Source organism: Lygodium microphyllum, chromosome 15, assembly GCF_053477565.2.
Source record: "Lygodium microphyllum isolate KBCC chromosome 15, Lygodium_microphyllum_v1.1.10, whole genome shotgun sequence".
NCBI classification, from domain to species: Eukaryota; Viridiplantae; Streptophyta; class Polypodiopsida; order Schizaeales; family Lygodiaceae; genus Lygodium; species Lygodium microphyllum.
Genome location: NC_141149.1, coordinates 104,132,998 through 104,142,103, shown reverse-complemented (window position 1 = coordinate 104,142,103; position 9,106 = coordinate 104,132,998).

Here is a 9,106-nt window from a genome sequence, read left to right as displayed (position 1 = left end):
TCATAATGACCACCAATGTTCTAAGTGTAGATGTGTGGACCCATCTAGCCAGGCGGTCCATCATCAATGTCTGCACGTGTTGAGCTTGCCATCTCAACACTGCAGACGTTGTGATGCTTGTCAATGGATGGGAAAGCCTACTAAAACCAACACAATGCCACTACAGCCTATCCTTTCCCTAAAGCTATTCTAGAAGTGTGAAATTGACGTAATTAGCCCCATCAATCTGCTAACTAGAAGGAAGTAGAACAAATACATTTTGGTTTTTACTACGGACTATGTGACGAAGTGGTGTGAAGGAAAAGCTTTGAAGCGGAATGATGGCAACAACATGGATTTGTTCTTATACAAGAATATCACAACCCACTTTGGTAGTCCCCTGGAGCTAGTGAGTGACATAGGTACTCACTTACTTAACAAGATTATGGAAGAATTGACATAGCTATACAAGATCTGCCATTGTTACAAGTCCACCCCCCAATGGCAAATCGAAGTTACCAATCACATCCTTTGCTCGATCCTGACAAGGAAGATTATTGTACATCACCATGATTAGGATGATTGACTTACAGAGACCCCCTATGTGTACAAAACCTCCTATAAGGTTGCTACATGACAGACCACTTTCCAGCTAGTGTATGGCACAGAGGTCATCTTCCCTGTTGAGCTGGAGTTACCATCTTTACGTGTGGCTATCAAAGAGCGATTGGGAGCTAATGAGGAGTCCCTATTGTGCCGTCTCTTGCACTTGGAATGTCTGGATGAGACTCGCAAGGATGGGCCTATAGTGTATGGAAGCCACACAAGCTCGACGAAAGGCTTATCACAATAGCTTCATTAAGGAAAAGGAGTTTAAGGAAGGTGACTTAGTCCTTGCTTATGATTCACATTTTGGTAAGTTTCCAGGCAAGCTTCAATAGCATTGGATGGGCCCCTATAAGGTACTTGCTGTCAATCCTAATGGCTTTATCCAAGTGTAGACAGTTGATGCTTTTGAGGATCCCTTCTTAATTAATAGCTATTGTCTCAAGATGTACTACCCTCCCTAGGGATCTTGACAATTACTGTTGATAGTCTTTTCATTTCTTGTGCATCGATCAATGAGGCTTTGCCTATTGCTCCTAATAGCACTCTTGTTTATTTGACTATATCCTATAATAGTTCATTTGACTTTGACAATAGACGATATCTTTCACCTGCAAATCGAAGTACTAGACTTGTTAGCTATCTCCATGGGTATGCCTTTTCATCAACTGATACAAATGGATACCATTCATTAGATGAAGCCAATTTTCATCAACAACCCTTGAGTGATATGAGCTTTCATCCTAACTGGATGGGGATGTAAGTATGGGTTGCTCTCTGTAAATGAGTGTGCAATAGAGGGTGGGGTGAGTGACCAGTCCTTGCCCTTCTTATTCAAATGAGAGGTGAGGTGTGTGAATAGAGTGTTACACACATGGGATGGGCCTCTTAATGCACAAAGTATAATTTGTTCATGTGCATGGCACTATAATGCACCTTGGCCTTCTTTCTTGCACCGTATGCTGGCACAGGGTGGGACGTATTATTGCACCATCAATTGTGCACAAGACATACAACCTTCACACAAGTGGCAGTTAGGATTACCTCAATAGGTGTGAGGAACTCGGTCCCCCTCTTGTATCTATCAAGAGCGTAAGACAGAGGGGGAGTTGAGCGTGATTGATTTCCCTTTCATCAATATATTAGAGGTGAGCATTGAGGGATGTTACGACCATTGGATTCAAGTACGTTCTTGTTTTCCTATGCACACACGGGACTGGCCTCAATCAATACATACCTCACTCTGTTTGCTACACTACATAATAAGGCTCCCTGGCCTTCCTTCTTGCACCTATGCCAGATGGGTTGGAACCCACTAATGCACCATTACTATGCATATTGGCATACTCCCTCTCAACCCTCCTTGTCAATTTCTCAATCGGGTGTGAGATGTGGGTTTCAATTATTATTCATTGAATGATGTGAGTTATGGAGCGAGTGCCTGATCTATCATTTTCACATGAGTGACTATTGAGATGAGTGTCTTATTCTTCGTTATATCGACACATGAATTGGAGCTTCATCGACAATGCTACCTCCCTGGGTTCTACTATATGGACCCTGCCATGCTGGACAAGTGTGATATGGTGAGCCGTGGTATCTCCTGCTGATGACTACAACCCTTTACATGTCAGCGATGGTTCATCGCAACCATCTGCATATTGGGCCAAGTTTTCTTAAACCTACCCTTTTATTTACAGGAGCCAATTCTATTTTAAGTGTGGGGACATTAGAGTCTAGTCTCTGGTCAAGTCTTAGAATCATGTTGTCTCGTATCCCTTCCTCGATAAGATCTTAAGTGTGGAGACACATCCCGATGCGTATGTTTTGCATACCCTCAAGAAACACCCCTATCTAATCATTCATGTATACCATGTCCTAATTTTTCCATGATGAGGTCCCTTCCCCACCCACCCGTCCTATTTTTCCTTGCCCCCAAGCCATTTCTTATTGTCCATTTGTCTTGATCCTTTGTTTTGTTGTTTTTCCATGTGAACATACCCTCCATATCCCACTTTGTATCCGTGTTCTTCCCTTCAAAATGGCCACTTTTTCTTTTTACGACCCTCAATTCCAAGCCACAATTCATGCGTTATTAATTTCTGAAAAAAAATACAAATTAAATATGATTTCATACGAACGTGCCTTTTTTACTTCGAAACAATATTCTAATATGACAGTGCCAACCTACATCTTCCACTTTACATTTTTTATTTTTATTACTCGTCATTCTATTGCATGGTTTGTCCATTATTCATTATTGCGTATTTTCGAGTATTCTTGCGTGTGATTTTTGCTCTTTTTTCATGTGAACCTACCCTATTCTCCTCGAAATTCAACTCTAATTAGATAGCCTTATCTGACTTGCTTCCTTGCACAATTTTTATTTTTTCTCCATTATGTTTTGACCTACCCATTTTCTGTTATTAATTTTTATGTGTGTTTTCATGCTCGATTTTCTTATTTTTTCCATGTAAATGCACATTTCTTGCATTGGAATTGCGTTCCGACCTGATAGCGTTATTGCCTACAATTCCTCAGAAATTTTAAATTTTTGTTTCCCCTTGTTCTGACTTAGGGTTTGTTGGGAATTAATTTTTGTTCAGACTTTTTGGTGTGCTTTTACTGTTTTTCCCATGCGAATCTCCCCATTGGCCATCAAAACCATATTCCGACTGGATAGCCCTCTCCCATTTGTTCCTTTGCACATTTTTCCTTCTTGCTGAATTCCATTCTAGCCTTTCAATTTTTTGTTATTAATTTTCAATTCCGTTTTTGGGTTTTATTTTATCATTTTTTCCATATAAATGGATCATATTCTTGTCGACACTGTGTTTTGATGTGATAGGCTTGTCCGCTCCTCATTATGAATGATTTTCCTTCTTTTGGCATTTTTCTCTAACTAATGGATTTTGCGAAATTAATTTTTGTGTGATTTTTTGTGGCTGGTTTTTCATATTTTTCCACGTGAATTGGAGCATAGTTCTAGGATGTTAATAAGCATCATAAAACTTAATAAGTTTTTTAAATGGATAGAATGAACCGTCGTTTGTTTATTAAGGTTTATCACTTAATAAAAATTCACTCCTTGATAATTAATTTGTAAAATGAACGTTCAATTAAATTTTCCCTTTCCCCTCACATTGCACCATTCCCTTTTCAATGAAGCGCTACGTGGGGTGGGTGACATGTGGTTGTCAATCATAGTCCCTATTGACCATCTTAGTCAGTTGTTCAGGTTTGGTTATGAGTCAGTTGTGGTTTGGTTTAGTCTAGTTTTTCATTGGTGTGAATTGATTTTATTTTATTTTGGATTGCCTGATTACGGGGATATTGGGTGCTTGTTTGTCTGTATAGCATGAAGCTTTCAGTTGTATAAAGTATAGAGGTAATGCCGAAATGTTTCTAGGATGTGGATTGCTTGGGTGGTCAGTCAGTCGATCAGGTCCATGAGAGTTTTTTGTTGACGATATCTTATACGTTGTTATTTTGCTATTTTGCAAGCATTCCTTGTGTTGTCTGTGTGTGAGTGTTATGTGTGTGTGAACTATCTGAATGGTGCCTTGTACTCCTCCCCCACACTAGTATGTTCCCTTGGTGTCATATGATTATTCTATGTTGTTAGATTCCGACCTTATTGTTAAGGTTGGGTTATCAAAGTTTGTGACACTTTCATTGCCACTTGTCCGAGTTGACTCTGATATATATTATCACTTTTAGCCTCTTACAACAAGAGGTCTGGCCTTGTTCATGGTACAGGTATCTATACAACACCTAAGAGACTAGGCAAAGCTCTTTCTTTACCATACCATGGGGAACCTTTTCCTATTACCCATCAATTGTTCTCCAATGAGGATATTATGTAGCTATTATACAGAAGTAGACCTATGATGTATTGGATCCTAAGAGGGGTATCACTACTTCAGGAGTTAGTGTGTCCATGATTTCCAATCCTTTCTGGAAGCAATGATGCCAGTTCCTTCAGGATAGTTTTATGCTTGCCAAGACCCCTTCTAATTATCTTTTGAAGGAGTTATTTATAGCTTCCCACATGGTGCTAAAAGGTATCACCATTGATTGGAGTTTGTATCTCATGGCTAAAATGGATCAGCATTTTATTAGAGCCACAAGGGGTAACGTGACTAATGTCACATTTGGTTCTTACCTTTATGTTTTTCTGACATATGCCGCCCTTGCAAAGAAAATTCCTACATTACCAATTGATCCTCCATGAGGTTCCTCTTTCTCCTATTGAAAATAATGATGTTATCATTGAGGATGCTGATCCTCCCCCTCCTATGGTCATTAAGAAGAAGTGTCTTAAGCGAGTGGCTAAATTAGTACCAGCTCCCCCTCCTTGAGTTTCAATTCCTGTTCAATCTTGCACTTAGTTGCTTGCTTTCCTTACAACGCCAAATCCTTTCAAAGCACATAGATATGGCACTCTAGAACTTTCCATTCCTTCTATGCAATGTCTGATGATAGGAGATGCAATTCCATTTTTGTGCAAAGACATCTTGAGCTTTATTGAACTCTAAATTTTACTGCTTGTATCCAACAACTTTATTCTTCTTGTTATGAAGAGGTTCAATAGTCCAAGGAGGAGTTGAATAAAGCTAATACTGAGCTAGCCTCTGCCCGAGAAATTTTTTCGAACCTATGTACATAGATGGAGCAACAGACTAAGGTCATTGATACCTAGAAAGAGGAGATCTCTACTTTGCAAGCTCATTTGGCAGAGACTAAATCCCAAGCTGTTATTGTGTGTTGAAGAGAGGGATAGGTTATTGAAGGGGGCTCAAGAACTAAAAGCTTTGATAGCTGCCTAAACAAAAGAGCTCAAATTAGAAAATACTATCCCAGACCAGAGCAATACTCAGATTCAACACCTTAAGGAACAATTGGCTTAGTCTCGTTCTACTTCACATACTCCTTCTATGCAACTAGTTCCTTCCTTATCCCTTGTAGATTTAGCTATCCTTCAAAGAAATAACAAATTATGCCCTTTATTCCAAGCTAAGGTGGAAAGGCTTCAGTCAAGAATGGACTTGTTGTGGTCCAATTCCAAGAGTTTGTTTCTCTAGATCACTCCTTTGTGCATTATAAATATCAGCCCGTCGAATCCCACGAATAGATCTACACAAAAAACAACCATAGAAAGCATCAAGCTGATACAAAGAAGATACACATCAAAGCACAACACAGCTTATACTCTACCCCCTGACAAAATCAAGGCATGAAATCCACGAGGAGTAGGCCTAGCATAATCTAACAGAAGGCTTGAAGCTAGTCACTAACCAACTGCTCCAACATAGCCAAGTTAAAAAGAACTATCAAAGAGGTCGCCCTAAGTGGTGGTCTGAACTACCTACCTAACTAAGGACAACTCAAGCAGGAGCTCCTCCTAGGTGAGAACTCCTATAGCCTGATCAAGAAATAGTATATCTTTTAGCACAGTTTTTCTTCTTTCAGGTTTTTATTTTTCCATACTCAGGCATGTAAAAAGGAGGGAGCTGAGCGTAGTGACCCAAGGAGAACAGGGTATCGGCCTCAGGTCCTGTCTCGGTACCCAAGAACCTACCAAGCCCTCACAAGGTGACACTTAATCATTTTCTAACGCTTACTTTTATTTTTGCTCCAACCTTCTTTTATTTTCTTATTTTATGGCAAGATGTCACCCCAAGGAAGACAAGGCATCGGCCCCGGATCTTGTCTCATCCCCAGGAACCTACCAAGCCTTCGCAAGGTGATAAACAACAGCTCAAGGATTTTTTTTTCTTTCCTTTTCTATTTTTATAGGGGTTAGAACCCCTTTTTACACACCTCTGTATATTCATATATTGTCTTTCAGATCTTTAGGGTTTTGTCTCTTTCCATCATTATTTTAGTAGGCTTCTCTAACTGCCTCACAACTAGCAGGAACTCCTAGAACGGCCGCCTAGCAGGTCAGTAAAACAGGGCCACTAGAACTCCCATCTAAAACAGGTCTTACAATGCCTAACAATGACTTGCAGGAGGCAATGACTACTCAGACCTCGCCCAGACATACCGAACCTAAACTTGGGACTTCATGCCTTGATTGCCGGTCCCCAACAAACAAAAGAAAGTAACCCTCACCCACACATATATCATTAATTGCTTAAGGGAAAAACCGCAAAAAGGGGACGAAACCACCTGGAATGGCCACAAGAAGCTTCTTCACAGAAAAGGCTCCCTCCAGCGACTTCGTCAACCTGTATGGTGCAATCACTAAAACAATAAAGCATTAAACATACCTGCACCAAATAGAGATAGGGCCCTCTTGGCCTAAAGAAATAGCACATTTCACTGCAAACTAACTAGCCCTCTTGGCCTAAAGAAATAGATTATTAAAACCTAAAAACAATTGGCCCTCTTGGCCTAAAATGGATAGTTCATTCTAATCCATGCAATATATGATCTCCTTGGCATATACAGCACATCCTATCAAACTAATCAGGATACCAAGGATAGCATAAAAATATGAGGACTAGCCTCATGCTACTCATGCGAGTCAGCTAAAATCTTGATCTATACTCTTTGTAGATCCACTAGCCCAAGCCTTTCTACTGATATCTCAGTAATAATGGCCATCTCTTCTTGGGTACTATGAGCTGAATTAATGTCATCATTAGGTTGATATATCTCATCCCCTTGGTCGTTATTCAAACGGATCACTTGTCCCAACTTTCCAGTAACTCCTCCTATAGGGAGAATCATGGATTTATGATCATTCACCTCTTCTCTAATTGGACCATTACATATGTCAATGATATGATCCAAACTAGACAAAACTTCAAGCCTAGACCCATCACATAGATGCATCTCAAGGCGGCGGTCCCTATTGTCAGATGTCGCATTATGGCCTTCAGTCGCATCCTCTTGGGAATCCATCAGATCATGTCCACATGCAATTCCTGGCCCTTCATCTAACACACGAACAGTATTTTTAGGGGTTTTGGGCCTCCAAACCCATCTCATATTCCTTTTCATATTCTTAGACTGCCTCATCTGCCCACATTGGTCCAATGGACTCACAGTGGATTTATGACCATTACCAAATGGCCTCACAGCCTTATGGCTTCTATTTAGTACAGGTGGACCTTTGACATGCCACATCTTCTCTACACGAGATGTCTTTACTTGCCTTTGTCCACTCTACAATAACTAATCAGCCATAGAAACCATGCTTTTACTAAAAGGAATAGCATCTACTCGAAAGCATGATTCATCTATAAATTGGAAAGGTCTCTCAAGAACCTTACTAGGAGCACAACTAGAACCACTCATAGAATGCTCATCTAAGCTTGTAGACCTAATGGTTCTATCAATTCCACCGTCACAACTACCTCTCGTGGAAGTGTTGCAAGCCTTGATGGGACTTACTAGGATTGGGATCTTTTTATCCCCAGAGGGTATATTATCCCTACTATTGCCATTTTCTACTTGGAGATTTTAGCTACCAAGGTTCCTCTCATAGGCTGCCTTGGTATCAACAAGTGAGTTGTCTCCTTGTAGAAATGGTTGGAAGCTAGGATGCACTTGTACTGAGCGGGAAAAACTCCAAAAGTTTTCCCAACATCTCTGAATATGTCCCTCATAATCAATGGCATGCATCTTTGCTTCCCTTAACGACTTAGGACTCCGCCATCCCACTTGGATTTGCATGTTAATCTCTAAGCCACTCAAAAAGAGCTCACATAGCACATCACCTAGCAATGCAGTAGCTCTTCCTGGCCAAAGCCTCGGAATATCATCAAAGGCTCTAGTATATTCTTTCACAGAAAGATAGGACTCTTGCCTAATCTGCATCAGCTGCCTTAAAACTTGGGTCATAGGCACCTTCTTTTCATATTCAACTAAAAATCGATCATTCAACTCTTGAAAGGATTTAATAGACCCCCTTGGGAGGCTCCAGTACCATTTTCTAGCCTCTCCCTTTAGGGTACTTGAGAATACGAGCATCCAATGAATATCATTGAACCCACTTGCAAGGCAAGTTAGGCCGTATTCTCGTAAATGCACCGTCGGATCCTCATTAACCAGCCCATGAACCACTGGGAGATCCCTATAAGGAGGAGGGCATTTAGTCCTTTCCTTCGGGATCAGCACTGGGGCATTAAAATACTCATATTCATGACCTAAATCTAGTGTCTTGGGGTCTCCAACCTCTTCCATTTCCACCTTTACTGCTGTAGGAAGGTTAATATCATCCTTGCTATCCCTTTCTACCAACTCATAAAGTGGTCTAGGGAGACCTATAGCTCTTAGCATGTTGTGACATTGAATGCATCTTGGTTCTATGGAGCAGATTAATTGAAGGTTGAGGTCAACCATAAGGACTCGCTTCATTTTGGGTACTATAGTAGGGTATTTTTGGTGCAATTTGAGTCTTCAAATACTCCTTGCAATTGAAAAATTCCATTAGTTCTCTAGAGTTCTTCCCAAGGTTCTTTAGGTGGAAAATGGTAGGCATACTTGATGCAAGGTGTATGATGATTGT